The sequence below is a fragment of the Danio rerio genome, chromosome 7 (assembly GCF_052040795.2).
Source record: "Danio rerio strain M-AB ecotype USA chromosome 7, GRCz13ab, whole genome shotgun sequence".
NCBI lineage: Eukaryota > Metazoa > Chordata > Actinopteri > Cypriniformes > Danionidae > Danio > Danio rerio.
This window is the reverse complement of record NC_141027.1, coordinates 11,678,210-11,696,921: the sequence shown is the minus strand read 5'-3', so window position 1 is coordinate 11,696,921 and position 18,712 is coordinate 11,678,210. Positions and strand designations below refer to the sequence as shown.

Sequence of the window (18,712 nt, the reverse complement as noted above, 5' to 3'; positions counted from 1 at the left end):
TTATAGGTCAAAATTGGAAAAAATATGGTCATTTATGATGTAATGTAAGAATATTTCTAAATTCACATTTTTTTGAAAACAGCACTCTGGTGTTAGTGGTTTAAAGAGATATGCAGGATTTAGCAAAAATAAATATATAAATAAATAAATAAATAAATAAATAAACAATTCCAGTGGTATGGATGTGACATTTGGAGTAAAAACTCAAAACATAAACCTTAGCATTTTACATTTATAAGAAAAAAATGCTTTGTTTTGGATGTTGCACCGCTGTTTACTGAGTGTAACTATAGATACAGGGACACTGAAGCCTTTAAAGCTGTGAACATCAATCGATTTAGCGGATTGCTTGTATGCCAACTAAAAAAACAGACCAGCTGATCTTTGTACCTTTAAAATGCTCCAGTGTCCCTGTATCTGTGGTTAAAGCCAGTAAACAGCAGTTCAGTGAACTAATGACGTTCACAGTCATCACAGACATTTCTGTTGAGCACAAGAACACAGTGGCAAATCAGCATTGTTTTAAGAACGAGCTCAATATAACTTTTTTTTTTAAATTCCTGTACAGATCGGTACCAAATTCCTGTATTGTGACACTTGTATGGAATACCCTTTTTAACCCTTTAAACGACATTATAAGAGCAAGATTGATCTTTTCTGTGCACTGCGGAGATTTTGGTTTCACCAAGCCCATGGTTTACCATATAAACTTAATTTAGAATAATATTATTTTCAAACAAAGGTCGGGTACCAAATCTAGGTTAGCGGTGCAACTCTGTGCTGACCTAGACAGAAGTTAACGCCCTTTCCACCCAAGTACACTTGAATCAATATCAAGAGTCAGTCGGATCCCTAAAATACAACTAGTGTGCCCAATTTTTCATCTCAACAGCATTTTAGCCCGTCTACTGAGCTTACACAGGAAGAGCGGAAACAAGGGTACAGCATAATCTACTGGAACGAATAATTACAGAGTAAGCTAAATATATTCAAACATAACAATTTAACAGTCAGGTAAATGTGTATTATGTCAATTCATAAACGATCAATACAAGACATCAAATTCTCAAAAATAAATCCAAGATTAAAAGACAATTCAATTATGAGCTGAAAACACAGAGACAATCAGCTCCACAACCCAGCAGGTGGGAATACGGGAAAAACCAGCTCCCCTCCGTCATTTACATTTGACGCAACCCTGCAACCGTTTGTTCAACCACCCTCTCTACATATTAAACTCAGACAGAATGGTCATTTCAAAGTTTGAATGTTCTATATCATCCCAAGTGACTTTATCTACCATGTTTGATATCGTTTGAAATGTCTCAGTGTGACTGGTACAATGGTCTCATTCCCTCAGAAATAGACATAATCAAAACAATAAATATATAACTTCAGGGATCTTTTAAACATGGAGCTCTAACACTCCATGTTATGTATATTTTGAAGTCAGGTATGCATCTTTTAATATTGGATATATATTTTTGAGAATTCGATGTTTTGTATTGACCGTTTATGAATTGACTGAATGAATTGACATAATACACATTTACCCGACTATTAAACTGTTATGTGTGAATATATTCTGTTCATATTCTGTAATTATTCTTTCCAGTAGATTACACTGAATCATTGTTTAAACACTTCCCGTGTCAGGTCAGTAGACGGACTAAAATGCAGTTGAGCTGGCACATTGGGCACACTAATTGTATTTTAGGGATCCGACTGACTCTTGATATTGATTCAAGTGTAATTGGGTGGAAAGGGCTTTAACTTCCATCTAGGAAACAAGGAGTTGCATGACTAACCTAGATTGGGTAACCGACCTTTGTTTGAAAGTAATATTCTAAATTAAGTTCATATGGGAAAACATGGGCTTGGTGAAACCAAAATTACTATAGAGTACAGTAGTCGGTTACATTTATAATAATGGCCCTAACCTCTGATTGGAAATGATTTTGTCTTTACTCAAGGGTGTACATCTAGGGAGGACTAATTAAAAATACTTTAGAATGAGCAAGCATGCGAGTGGCCATCTAAAAGTAGTATTCATCTACCTCTGTTTAATCTGCAAGACTGACAAGAGTGTGACCGTGAGGGACGCCATCGGCCCGGGCAATCTCTCTGAGTGACATGAGCACTAGAGGTGTGAACTAGAGATCTGCGCGGGACTAAATTTTGAATCCCGCTCCCGCCCGCACCCGCCAGGTTTTAGCCAGAACCCGACCGGGACAGCTGCGGGAATGCAGACCTCTAGTGTGAACCTATACTGGTCTCACGGTTCAGTTCGGTTACGATTATCATGCCATCGATTCGGTTCAATTCGATATCTCGGTGCATCACGGTGCATTGACGATGCTTTCCATATATAGTGTTATATTTTAGGGGGGGAGGCTATAACATGCTGTCTGTATAAACACACAGACACACAGCAACACACTGTCTCTCATTCAAACACATTCACAAACATAGACAGCATCAAACAAACAAACACACACACGCACGCACACACACACACAAACACACTTAAGCTCTTGCAACAGGGAGAGCTCGCGCTGAGCGGAGCAGAAAAAATAAAAAATAAGCACTTTTCCGACGGTCCCTTACTGAGAGCTCCTCTCAGCGCGAGCTCTGCCGGCTAAAGTAAACGCAGACTGCGAGGGCTTAAACAGAGCAGTGCTCGTTATGTCGAGCGAAAAAAGAAAGACAGCTGTGAAACATAACCAGCTTTGTCTTTCTGTAGGAAACACACTTTAGATCTTTTTAGGGTAAGAGTTTTTTGAGTTATTGCCGTCTATAACTGAATGTGTGTCAGGAAAATCGAAAACAAAACCAACTGAAGCGCGCTCATTTCTGGCGCCCCACTGGATTTACAGCGCCCTAAGCATTTGCCTATGGTGCCTATGCCACAGCCCGGCCCTGAGTTGGCTGAGTGTTGTAAATAACGGCGCTCACCTCCCTCGCGACAGAGCGCACAGGAGATAAATGACGTCACTACATAATAACCGGTTATGGTTATTACTGAATCGATACCGAATTGTCCGCGTCTGCATCGCGGTGCACTGATGAAACAATTAATTTTGACACCCCTAATGAGCACCTTAATAAACAAATGTAAGTTACGAGTGAAGACAAAACGTTCAAACATTTATCTAAATTAAATATTGATATAATCTTCTTAATGTTATGTGATTGGAGTCAGATAAATGAACGATAAATATTAATATTTTTAAACCACCTCATATTCAAATTGGAGTAAGATAGGAGTTAAATTTAAAGTAAATCAACATTGTGCACTGGAAGGACCGAACAGGCATTGAACCTTTTTCCACCAGTGGACACCTCCATTGGACCAACTGGATGGACCTTACAGTAGTGTATATGTGCTGGTCCACCAGGTTGGGGGTTACGCATTGTGCTAACAGTCCACCTCGTGAAAAATTAGATGTTATGAAACACCCACACGGTGCGGCTAAATATCAAATTCCATATGAGCTGGCTTGGGAGTAATTGAGAATGAACAATGGGCAACACACCCAAAACATCTGCCATAATAGTTGGTGGTTCATTATGCTGTGGTGACCTCTGATAAATAAGGGACTAAGCTGAAAGAAAACGAACGAATCAACATTTCTTGAGTTTTTTTTGGGAAAACCTATTTTTTGTTCAATCAATGTACACTTTTAAAAATAATCAACTCTATTGATTTGTGTTGAGACAATATAAAGGAATTGTGTTGAACCCAGGATTTTTGCAGTTTACCAATTCAATGGACTCTCCTAAAAAAAATAATAAAATAAAAAATAAATAAAACTAAAAACTTAATTTTTACATTGAAACACATGCCATTAAAAGCTCATCAAAAGTTTTGCCCATGTCGCTGCATAGATTTAAGTTGAACAGACTGATTACATGCAGTTTTCTTTACGCTGGTTTATTTCTCATCAGACTCCAGACACTATCCTGTCATGCTCATAGAGGGTTTTCTGTGCCCGCAAATTTCAAGCAAACACTCAAGGATTTACCTTAGCGCCAACAAGCAGTTTGACTATCCTGCACACAGTCCTTTTAAACAAGTCCTTATCTCCACATTTTATGAAGCTTGTGATTTGATCTGACTGCCAAACATCTCTCTTGTTCTGTATAGTTTGCTGGATAAGATACATTACACCGTCAAGAGTCTGACAGTAATAATCTGGTCTGTCTGAAAAGTGATGTTCACACGCAGGTGTTAGACTGGATCCCAACAGTGAGGGTGTCCAAGATACAAGCCCTTCTGTCTGATATGGAAAATAACTCAGCAGAGAGAGGAATTTTTAGGAAAGCAAGAAAAAATGCAAATTAATTTCCAGCGAGACAACAGGAGACAGTGGGGCGCCGGATGTACGCGCCTCCCCCATAATTTCCCACTCTCTGGGTCTGATTCATCTCCTGTCAGAGCAGTCCACTACCTAAACGCAGTCAAAACACTGTTATTGCAGCGCGCACAAACACATCGATTTCAGACTTGGCGTTTGCACTCATCTTGACTAAAGCATCCACATTCTCACAATGCGATCAATACATATAACAAGAACGAGCTTATAGATGAATGCAAAAACAGTTCACACTGATGTCGAGACAGAAATGGTCATTACAAATTATATTAATTAAATGAACCTTCCCTCCCTGTGTCAGTAGGTAAACATTGAAGGGTGGGGAATATGCATTTCAGGGGAAAATACAGTAAGAATATGTTAAAGACAGTGTCTGAAAGCTTTAGAAGCTGACTTGTTGCCTCTTTGTCCTATCAGGCAATGAGAATCATGATAATGCACAATATTAATTGTTTTCTGTTACCTAACCTGTGCGGAGACCTGACGGAAAAAAAACAAAAAAAAAAACATTAAGCTGTAACGATAGCTGCACTGAGATCTCAATCGACAAGCAGCACAAACTGACCATATTTACATCTGTTTCAAGCTATAAATATTTCTATCAAATATAGAAATATGATACATAAAATAAAAAATACATAAATATTGTTTACAGTTTCTATTCTAATTTGCAGGTTAAGTGCAATTAAAATATAAATTTAAATGCAAAGTTGAAATTTAAATAACAGAATGAATTAATTTTCCCTGCCAGCAAATATTAATCCAATCAACACAAAAATAGAAACACCAAATGTAAAAGCAGACACATACGCGACATAACACCATCACCAGTAGCCAAATCGCTGAGGGAATACCCACAAAATAAATGTAAACATTGCTTAATTGAAGCTCTGAAAGAGACATGATTCTTTTAAATGATTGAAAACGGTTGTGGATGTAGTATATGGATCAGAAGTACCCACAATTTACAGATTGTGATCATATCTTATTTTTTGTTGCATATTTTTATGTAGTTTTTTCAAATGTTAACAATACATAACATTGAAACTAAACAACAAACAAACTAAAGTAAAACACGCAGTTTATAAAAATAAAATAATAATAAATAAATAAAAAGGAGATGCAGTACAAACCAATAGGAAAACTGTTCTGTTAAATCAAATCATGTGGTACTGTTTTTATTTAATTCAAAAATGGATTCCAAATCCTTTATAAATAATTCACCCTTTCCTAAAAAATATGTGATCTTATCCAATGTTATACAGTTGCAAAAATAATCCATGAGCTCTGTACATTTTCCATAGCTGCGTCCGGAATTCCCCTACTGGTTCTGCATTTGAATTTAACGTACTACTCGACAGTAGAAACGCATGTTCTTTTCTGGAACTCTGACTTACTACATTTGCCATTTTGTCATGATTACGTGACATACCCACGTCAGTCGCGCTTCACTCTCATTCTTGAATTCTCTCGGAGTGCATAATGCTATCCTATCTGCACAGCATCCATCCGATGAGCACTTCGGAATTTTGCTGGAAGTAGTAGGTCATCCCGGTACTTCTTGCATCCCATTTTTTGAATTCTAAAACATTTCAACTTGGCACAACTTGATAAGTTTCTCCTTTCTTGCTTATTTTTTCTAAGAGGGAATTCTGTGGAAGAAGAGCCCATCTCCTTGTCAGTTCGTAACGTTGTATGTTATTGCTCAACATTTATCTGCCATTTTGCCATTCCCCTAATGGTGCGATGTCACATGAATACTATCAACTGAAATTGTGGCCACGTCAAAATACAGTGAATAAATATTTATGATTTATACTTTTATTAAAATAAAACAGAAATATTAACAGTGGTTGTTCATCACAGCAGATAAGGTTACAATAATTGAAAATAAAAAATATAGTCATAAATGGGTAAATTATTTTCAAACGTAAACATTTTTACGTTTACCTGGATGACGACGTTGAAAATTGTCTGACTATTTTTTTTGTAAGCAACCTCTGTACAGTAAGGCTGCATTTAACAGCAGTAAATTTAATAAAATTCTTTAACATTTTATTAACTTTGGCTTCTTCTCTCTGTTGATTTCAATCCATTAATTAACATTTGCTAATAAGGCTTTACTGTTATCTAGTGTACTTTAATATAATTTAGCAATTTAATTAGTTTATTCCGAACATGTATACACAATAAAACAATACAATAAGTGATTTTTTTGTAATTGTACATGTTAAATAATATTTTTTGCAGATTACGTCAATATCACAATAATACTGTATAGCAAAAAACCACAACAGCAAAAGCTGGTATAACTTCAAAAGCCTATTTTGGAGGCAGCTACAAATATAATGAGAATATTTTTAAAAAAGTACATTAAATATTTCAATAATAAGGAAATAGTCATGGCATTTAGAAATGTCCATGATGTAAATATAGTGCACATTCATCATCATAAATATTAACTATGATTATTAATAATAGCAGCATATATCTAGTACTGAGAGGCACTATTATATATTATAAGCATTTTCCCCCAATCACCAGACCTAAACTGCAAACTAAAATAAAATACTGGGTTCCAAACAACACCTTCATGTTGTCACATCACAAATCAATTAAGCCAACTTACTTGTTTTATGTTCAATTCACTTCAATTTGTTAAATTATTTAAGTCGTTCCCTCCCCCCTCAAAAAAACTAAATAATTGAGTTGAAGTAATCTGAAGAGGCAGCAAAAAGTGTGTCCACGTTTCTGAGGTTCTAATCCTCACAGTTTCAAAACCGTAGGCCTTGTATGTTCTGTGCAAAACAAAAGAAGGGAATCAGAAATGTGTTTTTCCAAAAAATCAGAATCAGAGGAGTTCAATGGTGTCTGACATTCTTCAAAACAACAAGAAAGTCTCAATTGAATCAAGTAAAATCGATTGAACGAATCACAGTATTTCTGGCAATAACTCAGTACCCTGCAGGTATCATAAACATTGAGCAGATCCAAAGCACGTTTTCCCCGACCAATTTGTGACTGTCCAATCGAAAAAACAACCTCAAGCAAATGAACCTCATTTCAACTTATTCAGCACTTGCTCACTTTTTATTTATTTTATCGCTTGCAAAAGAAAATCTCTTGCCAAAGCTGCGTTAAGAATTCACATTTCTCCTCAAGCTAAAACTGAGCAGCGTCTAGACTGAATTAAGGAGTCTGTGCGGGTGAGAGACAATTAAACAGTTCTTGGCTTGAGTTCATCAAAACGCCGAGCCCTTCTGTGTAATGCTGAGGTGTTTGTAATTGACACTGGTTTGCATGTGTAGATTCGGATTCCTCACTTTGAGAGGGTGGAAGGATGAACTGCAACATGCTTGCTGAGATTCCACAGCTCTTCTTTGTTTTTGCTTATCTTTTGTTCATGTTTTCAACAATAGAGAGAGAGAGGAGGAGGAAGGGAGGAAGAGAAAAAGAAGAGAGACACTGCAGGGAATTGTTGGCTGACAGGAATAGACGCAGCCAGACACCCGTCATACAATCTAGCAGAGTACATTTATAAATGAGAGAAGTATGTTAACATCAACACTACATCAAACTAAAGTCTGTTTACTTTACCAAACAGTTCTGGTTTTATTGTGCATTCTCGCATATATTGCAAAATCGTTTTAGCATTGATATCGCAATGTGAACATTCACAATAGTTACATCGCAGGATTTGCAATGTTGAATTTGCATACTAGTTTATCATTTGTGTGTGCTTTTGAGGCCTGTAACAGTAAAAGGATATTAAAGGCATTCAGCCCTAAGAAATTTTACCTTTTGTAACTTTAATACCGATTAAGTTGATTGAATTATCTTTTTTTTTTATTCAATTACCGTTACATTTGGAAAACAGTAAAACTGTTTATTTCAATTATATCTTTTTTCCATTGTATTTATTCATGCTTGAATATTGTCAATGTCAATTTTATTTATATAGCACTATTATACACAAGCAAAGGTTGACCAATGTGCTGAACGATACAAATCACAAAGAATAAGTATAAAATTATAGCTAAAACAAACAATTCTCACTTACAGTTATTATAGCTAAAAACAAACAAATCTCACTGATAGTTATTATAGCTAAAAACAAACAATTCTCGCTGATAAAATGCCAAATCAAAAAGGTAAGTTTTCAACCTAGATTTAAATACAGGCAGAGAGGATAGACCTAATACAGAGGGGCAGAGCATTCCACAAAGTAGGACCAGCTACTATGAAAGCCCGGTCACCTCTGCATTTCAGCCTCGTCTTTGGAATGTATAATAGTCTCTGGTTAGATGACCGAAGAGACCCACCAGGCTGACGTTCAGTCAGGTGTGACTGGTAGGAAGGAGCAAGGTCAGGGATGGGCAAACTCGGTCCTGGAGGGCCATTGTCCTGCACAGTTTAACTCCAACTCTAATCAAACACACCTGCTTACAGATTTCTAGTGATCTTGAAGACACTGATTAGTTTGTTCAGGTGTTTTTGACTAGTGTTGGAACAAAACTCTGCAGGGACACCGGCCCTCGAGGATCAAGTTTGCCCATCCCTGAGCTAGGCCATTTAGAGATTTAAAAACCAGGAGAAGAATTTTAAAAGTGACACGATAGTGCACAGGCAACCAGTGCAAAGAGCGCAAAACTGGTGTAATGTGGTCATATTTTTTGGTACTGGTTTCAAGCCATGCAGCAGCATTTTGAGCTAGCTGTAGGCGGGATAGAGTTGTCTGACTGATCCCAAAACATAGCGCATTACAGTAGTCCAATCTTGAAGTAATAAAAGCATGAATTATTTTTTCTAAATTGTTTCTAGATAAAATAGGTTTGACTGTTTTTAAAAGTCGAAGCTGTGAAAAGCAGGATTTGACCACTGCGTTAATCTGTTTATCAGATCTTAAGCCATCATCAAAGATAAAACCCAGATTTTTTACACAAGGCTTCACAGACAAACCCAATTCACCAAGATCAGCTGGTGAATGAGATTGTTTATTAGACTTCATGCAAATGCACTCCCACTACAGAATCATCCCAATTAATCTAAAATAATTAATTATATTCAAATAGAGATGTTCAAGTCTCCTGGAGAAATTCTATTGACTTTTTGAAATATATAGCAGAATAACAAAATCACGTAATGTTAGATCTGTAACACTCAATTCTGATTAGCTAGTGACGACATTCTATGATAAGTTATTATCCGACAACAACTGCTAAATACCAAAAGCCTCATCCAGAAACTTTAAATAACCTTGACCATCAGTGAATACACTCAAATCTAGGGGTGTCAAAATCAATTGTTTCTTCGGTGCACAATTCGGTATCGATTCAGTAATAACCATAACAGGTTATTATGTAGTGACGTCATTTATCTCCTATGCGCTCTGTCGCGAGGGAGGTGAGCGCCGTTATTTACAACACTCAGCCAACTCAGGGCCGGGCTGTGGCATAGGCACCATAGGCAAATGCTTAGGGCGCTGTATATCCAGTGGGGCGCCAGAAATGAGCGCGCTTCAGTTGTTTTTGTTTTCGATTTTCCTGACACACTTTCAGTTATAGACGGCAATAACTCAAAAAACTCTTACCCTAAAAAGATCTAAAGTGTGTTTCCTACAAGTGTCTTTCTTTTTTTCGCTCGACATTACGAGCACTGCATTTACTTTAGCCGGCAGAGCTCGCGCTGAGAGGAGCTCTCTGTAAGGGACCGTCGGAAAAGTGCTTATTTTTTTCGTTTTTTTTTTTTTTCGTTTTTCTGCTCCGTTCAGCGCGAGCTCTCCCTGTTGCAAGGGCTTAAGTGTGTTTGTTTGTGTGTGTGTGTGTGTGTGTGTGCGTGTGTGTGTTTGTTTGTTTGTTTGATGCTGTCTATGTTTGTGAATGTGTTTGAATGAGAGACAGTGTGTTGCTGTGTGTCTGTGTGTTTATACAGACAGCATGTTATAGCCTTCCCCCTAAAATATAACACTATATATGGAAAGCATCGTCAATGCACCGTGATGCACCGAGATATCGAACTGAACCGAAGGCATGATAATCGTAACTGAACCGAACCGTGAGACCAGTATAGGTTCACACCTCTACTCAAATCCATACACTTACATCAACACTCATGTTTATCTGCTTGTCTGTCATGCAGATATGTATGTTTTTAATTGTTATTGACTGTTTTGTGCAGTCGTGTGACTCAATAATGAATAAGTTAGAGTATACTCTATCAGCAGTGCTTTCAGATTTGCGTTTAAGTAACGATGGACAATGTTTTAAGGAACAATGTTTTGTGTCTATTTTGAATCTTTTGTGCAGGATAAAAGTACATATACGACACTTGTTATCGCAGGATAGGCCTTTGCAAAACAGTGCTCTGCATTGGGCTGTCGATAAAAAGTTTAATGCTGCAATGTGCACAATACGCTTATTTCACGCAGCCGCCATTTTAAAGAACCAAAACGAGGCTGCGGTGGGAAGAAACCCAGAAGTATAGGACGAATACTGTAAACATTGCAGTAATGCCGTGTACTACAAACCTCCAGCTGTTGCCGAGATTTCAAAATGCAGAAAATGGTGTAACCATCACTTTAATATTATTTAGTAAGTTTATTTTAAACAATTAAAAGCAATTTAGCATCAAACAACATCACAATCTCAGTGATACGCTTAAGTATCCTCCTAGGCTTCAGCTCATGGCACCAGTTAAACACTGTGAGGACGCTTTCCTGCTTCAGTTTATGTAACCCGGTGAGTAATAAAACACTGCAGTCCTCGTGTTGTCTGTAATAGTGTTGTCCTGGTACTAAAGTTTTAAACCCGGCTATTTCCCCGCTAACATGGAAGCACCGCTGAGCATGGATGTCTCGACACGACTGATCTTCACGGCTTCGCGCTTCAGTCTCCGTATCTGTGTTTGGTTTGCACTCAGTTTACCGCTCTTCACCCAGTGCAAACACAGATACACGGACTGAAGCGTGAAGCAGCCATCAAGATCAGTCGAGTCATCAAGCAGATCACTCGGCTCGTCTGTGTTTGTGCTCAGTATACAGCGGTGGGTGAACTGATGACCATCTCGGCCAATTACAATCATTTCTGTTGAACACGTGAACACAATGTCAAATCAGCGCTGTTTTAAGAAAGCCATCAACATTGCCTTAAATGTTAGCGCGAAATTGCCGGTTTTTCTTGTAATTCAGTATCGTGACAAGTCTAATATAGTGAAAGAATCAGTTTATTAACTTGAGTTTGATAAATGGCATCTAAAACGTGTGTTTGGGAAAGAAAACGTTAGCTAACTAATACCATTTCCCTTAACTTAGCTGAAAATGAGCTCTGATATCCTTTTTACATTCACCATTCATTCAGAACGGACCTTCGGGTTACCCGGAAGGCGGAGAAATTATAAATTTGTGTCACTTTCTCTTCGCTGACAACATTCCTATGTAACTCCTAATTATACTTCCGGTTTTCTTCCCACCGCAGCCTCGATTTCGCTTTTGAAAATGGCTGCCGCGTGAAATCAGTCTATGGTCGCATCGCAAGATATGTAATGTTGAGTCTAGGGCTGCACGATTAATCTAAAAAAGATTGTGATCTCGATTCGACCCCCACACGATCTTAATCTAGTGTTTCTACAATTCAGCCAATTATATTTTTTTAGGTCAGGAGGGATGCATAAAGGCAGTTGCACACATCTTCGCATTGTTATATTTGCGTTGCTCAGCAATGTGGACGCCTCCAAATGGTGTTGAAAGAGTAACATGCTGTATTTAAAAGGTATAATTCAGCCGAAAATGTACTTTCGGTTTTCATGTAATGATCTATTCGGGTCTGTGAAATCACACGTGACCATGAGTTGTGCGTTTACCACAGAGAGGATGCACTCACAAGATAATGAAGTCTACTTTAGCAAAGGCCCTTTATGGCAAGTCATTTCACTCGGCAGCCATCTTTGAAATGCCTCTCGAACAGTATGCTTGGGCATTTTGTTTGAATGGGGAAACATCAAATTCTCCAAAACTATTTGTCAAGCTTATAAGTAAATTTCATATTACGAATCACCAATAAAATTAAACAACTATCCCTTTAGATTCATTTCTAAACGTTTGTATCACACAAAATCTGCTGAAACTCACGTCTGGTCCAAGCCCTTCCCTCGGAGAATTGTCATACTATAGCGATCGCTGATTGGCTACTGTATTAGAAAGTGAGCTTTATTCACCATATCGCGATCGCTGATTGGCTCCTGTACTAGAAGGCGGGGCTTCATTCGCCATATTGGCAGTTACACTTTTCACCATTCAAAAGTACACGAGTGACATGACTTGTGTATTCTAGAGTCTTTGGCTTTAGTTAACAGAACCAGCACAGGCTGTGAATAACAGGTATTAAAGTTGTAAAGTAACATGCAGTTTGTTGCACAAAGCGATCGTCTGGGAGCTGTGCGGGAAGTAGGAGTTGTTGTTTTTTTTCCTTAAAGTGACGGCAGCCATGAGCCGCACTCATAGGTGAAAGTGAAACTGAAAGCGTGCACGTCATTTAAATGATCATATCGAATTTGAGTTTTCGAATGTTGTGTATGAGAAAAAACGTATAACATTGCCAGTATATCTACTCTAGCCTATAACACTGAATAAAAATCAGGAGGGAATCTGATAATGATGTCTCATTTTTTGCCTAGTGAAAAAAATAGTTTAATAATGTTGCCAATGATAGATTGCAAGCGTTATGTCTCAAATATAATAATTCAACTTTAGAATTGTGAATACTTGTATTCTGATGTAATCACTTCACTGTGTATTAATGACCAGGACATATTTAAAGTCTATTCAAATCCATTATTCCAAGTCTATACAAAATTTAGCATTCTAACAAACAGTACAGCTACACATAGTGCTTATATTATTGTTGCTTAACCGTATGTTTGAAAATAACAATAATAATAGCCTACTACTCATATTAACCTTTTTTTATATCTATAGAATCGTGAGAAAATTGTGATCTTGATTTTAAGCAAAAAATAAAATCGTGATTCTCATTTTAGCCAGAATGGTGCAGCCCTAGTTGAGTCTGAATTAAAGTCGACCAGAAGCTACAGAACAAAGACATTTGATTTGTAAAGTCATTGCTAAGTTTCACCATAACATAGTGAAGATTTTTCATTTGAAATGCCTGGCCTGTGGCTTAGCATTTTAAGAGTTGTGAAGATTTTGGCACAAACAAGTATGTTTGGAGGTGTAACAATGAACTGTATTTAATTGTTTATACATGATTAATAAACAAAAATGAAAAAGTGTTTTTCTTACTAAGAATGTCTTATTTCTAGTCCAAATATCTAAATTTCAAAGTGTAAAAAGATTAGTTACTCCATTGCCAAATAATTTCCTAATTTTGACATTTCTTCTGAAGGTGAAACCAAAGTGATTAAAGAATTTTAGATATTTCGATTGAAAAAGAGATAAAGAAAAAGCTTTTTTTCCATTGTGATTATTCCATTTCTGTAACTGAATACGGTTAGACTACTCAGAAAACCACCAACTAGAGCTATTTAAACCATCTTCTGAACCTGTACTCATAACACAATATTTAGCGCAGAAAAATCTTAATCTTATTTTTTACTTTAAATGAGGAAAATAAACACGCATTATGGATGTGACCAAAATGTCCGTGAGTTAACAGTATGTAGCAACTTTGTAGAAATTTTGTAAATTAAACTGAACAACCCAAAAGATATAACGCTAATGAAAAGGATAAGAATCAGCTCACTATAGAACAAAAACTGACATTTTTGCATTTATGACGGAAAAGCTTCATTATGGATGTGACACCTCTCTGTTATGGATGTGGCAGATGTGAAATCGGCATGTGTGTGACTTTGGTAAGTCAAATATAATAGTTTGAAAACATTGACATTTGAGTACTTTTGCAGTACTGTACAAGCCTGCACAAAAAACATAAAACGGGTTTCACTATTTTAGTAAAAACTTTGTTTCATAGCAAGGTTGACTTTTGCAAGGAATTGCTGTTGCAAACTCAGCTGATTTATTTGTAGAGTACTTGAAAATGACAAAATTGTGCATCCCTGATGGATATTCCAGATATTCAGGATGCTCATGCGGACTGTATAACCCACCCTGGTTTGTTCCCAAGACCACTGATCCAGATTTCTGGCTGTTTGTATAGCTATTCTTGTCACCCTTTTGGCTCATGACCTACATGTAAAATCACAGGTAACACATTTAAAGTCTCAAACAGGTGCATGCTTTTCCTGACAGAATGATATATAGGTGTTGTTATTAGATCCCTGAAGGAAAATTCAGTGCAAAAGAGCTCTAAAGAGTTCAAAATACACCATTATGCATGCATGTATATCTGTATCAAGAACTACAAGATATCCAAAAATCGGTTTCGTTTTGTTTTTTCACATGCAAAAGAGTTTTGTTTCTGAATCTGGAGAACTTTAATTGTTGAGCACCCTGGTAAATCCATCCCAAACGTTCATGGGCTATTATTGGACTCAGAACATGTAGTTCAGACAGATTAGCGTCTGTCTAAGGGAAACAGCGTCTCAGCTCGCATTTAATATTAAACGTTTTATTTAATTTTCACATACATTTTTCAAGTCCCAGACGGGATGTAGAGGCAATACGCAAAAGAAATTGTTTCCCATGTGTTGCATTATGAAGCAGAATGAATTGATTTCACCTTAATTAAATACACAAAGTCCTTTACTAATACTGGCAGAAATGGATTGCTGTGGATGAGAAGCCACACTGTTTTGTGTACGCAGCTCTTCAAGGTGCACACAATGAAAGCTATTGCTCCGTGATGTTGTCATTACTGCAAATATAGACACTCAAGGACAGGTAACGTCTCGGTAGCATTAAAACATTCTTACTAATCGCATGCAATCACAACATTTTAGCCATAGTCTATGTGAGATCTGGTCTACTTCATATAGTTTAGTGCATTTTGAACTGTCAGATTAAAGGTGCTCTCACACCTGTAGTATGTTTCCTTTGGTCTGGACCAAGGTTGAAATGGTATATGTTGCCGCATTTTTAAGCCATTTTGGTTCGATTTTCACCAGACTAACTGCAGTCAGAGGACAACATTCACATCAGTCGTTGGCTAGAGGAATTTCCTGACCTGTATTTTGATTGGTCAGAATTAATGCACAGGAATCTTGTGCATTACATGCAGAAGAAAGAGCAGAAGAGAATGATGGCCAGTCAGCCAGAAGTATTTATCTCCAGAACAGAAGTATGGACCTCCACACAATCCCATAAATGTGGTTGTAATAATAAAAGATTGTATTGTAAAAGTTCCACAAAAATATCAACAACAAAAATAATAATAAAAGAAAAGAAAAAAACAAGTTCTAGGCTTTTACCACACTTATCTAATGACCTCAATCTTATTTACTCTCTAGTAACACTTCTCTTTCTTCACAGTGTTTTGTGATTGTATCACTAATAAGGTAAGTAATATTACGCTATTGTTTTTCTATTGTTATGAGCTAATATTATATCTTGGTTACTATTATAAACAATAATATAATACGAATATACTAATAACAATACTATATTAAAGATTTGTGAGTGTCAGCAAATAATATAATATTAAAATAGTTTAATCATTCAACATATAATCCAAATTTTCCTTCTTAAACAATCAGCTTCTTTGCAAACTTTGCAACTTCAAAAATTGCAAAGAATGAACACTAATGAAAACAATGTATAAATAAAAATAAAAATGAAAATAAAACATTCAATTAAAACATTTCAAAATATCTCAAAAGTCCAGCGCAGGCGATGAACATTCTAACTGATTCTTTTGCAGAACAACTAGATTGCAAATTCAGTTCCAGAGATCCAGGATGTTGAATTTGTGAGTGTGTTGTAAATTTACACTCCTACCATGAAGCTGAATACGTTTTACTTCAAATCTTTCAGACAGGAGTATCCGTAGAATCCACTTAATGGGAGGCTCGCCAGTTCAACTTCACAATTAGACACACACCGATGGAAGTTGAGACAATCCAAAATGCAGGAAAAGAATTCACACTTCAATCAAATCGAATTTAGACCAGATCGCATTTAGCAACTGACGTCAATAGAACAACTCACCGATTAAGAACCAGAAGAACATGCACAAACAAACCAAAAAAACCTGAGCTTGAAAACACAAGGCCAAAGAAACCATTAGCATTTTACAGTGTATGTATCATCTCAGCTTAACACATTTATAATTAAACAGCAACAATAAATAACCATGTATATGCTACTCTATGCTGAATTTCTGTATTTTTTCTATTTCTCTTCTGACGGCATTTTACTAAAATTCTCTTTACACAAACTTTACACAATCACTTGTATAATACTGTGTAACACACAAACATTGAATTTCACAAGAAACACTGTTTTTGTTTCTATTTCACTCGTTGTGATTTTTATTGGACAAGACAAATGGTTAATTAATGAAACACATTTTTGACACTAGTTTAAATCATGTTATACTGAAAACAATAAAAATAAAACTGTTTTTATTAAAGTAAAAATTCAGGTGACACTCGTGTGCGGATTTCACTTAATCCTTCATTAAAATATATTATTGAAATCATTTCAGCATCCTACTAATTGTAAATTTTTACAGTTAATATGCATTTAAAACATTAAAAGACATCAATCTAATAGTTTTCAACTGTTAATGATATAACAACTTGCATCTCTGCATTTCCTTGCAAACACTGAATAACAATAGTACCGGTAAACACAAGCTAACAGACAAGAGAGATTTGTTATTGTTTGTAAAGCTGATCTGCTGCAATAGTGGAAGGCACGATGATGTCATTCTAAAGTGCTATTCCCTTAGATGCTGTATATAAATTATTTATATAAATAAAACATTTAATATATATTATTTAATCGAGTATTCTGCCAATTTTTATCTTATATTTATAAGGGTATTTCTATTTGCTCTATCGCTGTGTACTACCCACTCATAACCTAGGTTACACCATGTCAAACAGAGTTCATTATACTTACACATGTTGTTTATCAAGATTATATTACTTTTATGACTTTTGAATCCTAAATACTGGCGCAAAAAAATCCTAAAATCTAATCTTAAGCTATGAACAATGTACATCAAGGTCACTCGCCTTTCTAAGTCACCACTATCACCATCATGGAAACATGGTTCATGATAAAGAAGTATCCTGTGGATGAATTTTAATTCACAATATATGAGTGTGAAGAATAAAAGTTCCTGATAACCACAAGGATGTTTAATGTCTCAGACAATGTCTCTAGTCTCGTTTAAAAGCCATATTTAAAAAAAATCAGGAGGGGGTGTAACTGGTGCGATGTATGCAGTAGAATGAAATACTAAACTCTGACGTCATCGACTTTCGCTTTCAGATTTAAAGGGCTAGCGTTGCACCAGACCCCCGTAAGTGGTTTCGTTTGAAAGTGTAGAATCTATGTTTTATGCACATATGCATCACTTTGGTTTTTATTCTACTGTATAAAAGTTATTTACACTTAAATACACAGTATTTTGGATACCCGAGCTAGGTATTTTACATTGGTTCATTTTCATATTTTTCATATGACACAAGTACAAGTTATAGCTCAAATGAAAGCTCTTGCCGGTGCTCATACAGTTCTAGCATTCTTTTTACTGAATTATATTCATATGCCAAACAGTTGTTGAATGAATTGTGGATTTTTCATGGCGCAGAAATGTAAACAGTACATTCATGATCAATAAGCAGCCCCAGATAGCACAGACAGCTGTCATCTCTTACCTTATGCTGTGCCCTTCAGGGCTATTCTCCTCTATTTTTGAGGTGATGTGCATAAGTAATCCTTTTATATGTCTGATGTGGTCCAAACACAGTGAATTATGTTTGATCAAACAAAAGAATAGTGAAATATGAAAACAATGATCGGTCTCTGTGGCTTGTACAGCACCTCTCATCAGTTGGAATGCAATAACTTTTGCATAGATTACGGTAGAGACCTTTTTCTTTTTTCCTATGATTACAGACATAAGCAGGAACCACCAAAATTAATTACAGCACGCTCGACCACACAGAACCTAAAAGATACACTTTCAAATTTGAGTTTATAAAAAAAAAAAAAAAAGTGCCTCTTTTTTTAGGTGTTTATTATAACACAGATGACATATACAGATATTTTAAACACTTTCAATAGTGTTTTATAAAAATTCAAAGGGTTTTCTTTAAAATGATACCAACTTTTTGCATTTACACCTCTTTATGTGGATTTGGGAAGCTTTTAAATTTGGGTAGGCAAAATCCAGGAGGAAAACCAAAATAGC

The 18,712-nt window shown here is 36.3% G+C and overlaps 1 protein-coding gene across 11 annotated transcripts in view; it reads right to left on the bottom strand.

Annotated features, from left to right (window-relative positions):
- LOC147835913 (uncharacterized) overlaps positions 1–18,712 on the bottom strand; it is a 318,654-nt gene that overhangs the window by 277,270 nt on the left and 22,672 nt on the right. The window contains exon 3 of one of the 11 annotated variants that reach the window (XR_015495214.1): positions 391–483. The exons of the other annotated variants lie outside the window; for them this stretch is intronic. The gene's annotated coding sequence lies outside the window, so the exon portion shown is untranslated. The remainder of the gene's footprint in view (positions 1–390; positions 484–18,712) is intronic. 11 annotated transcript variants of the gene reach the window in all.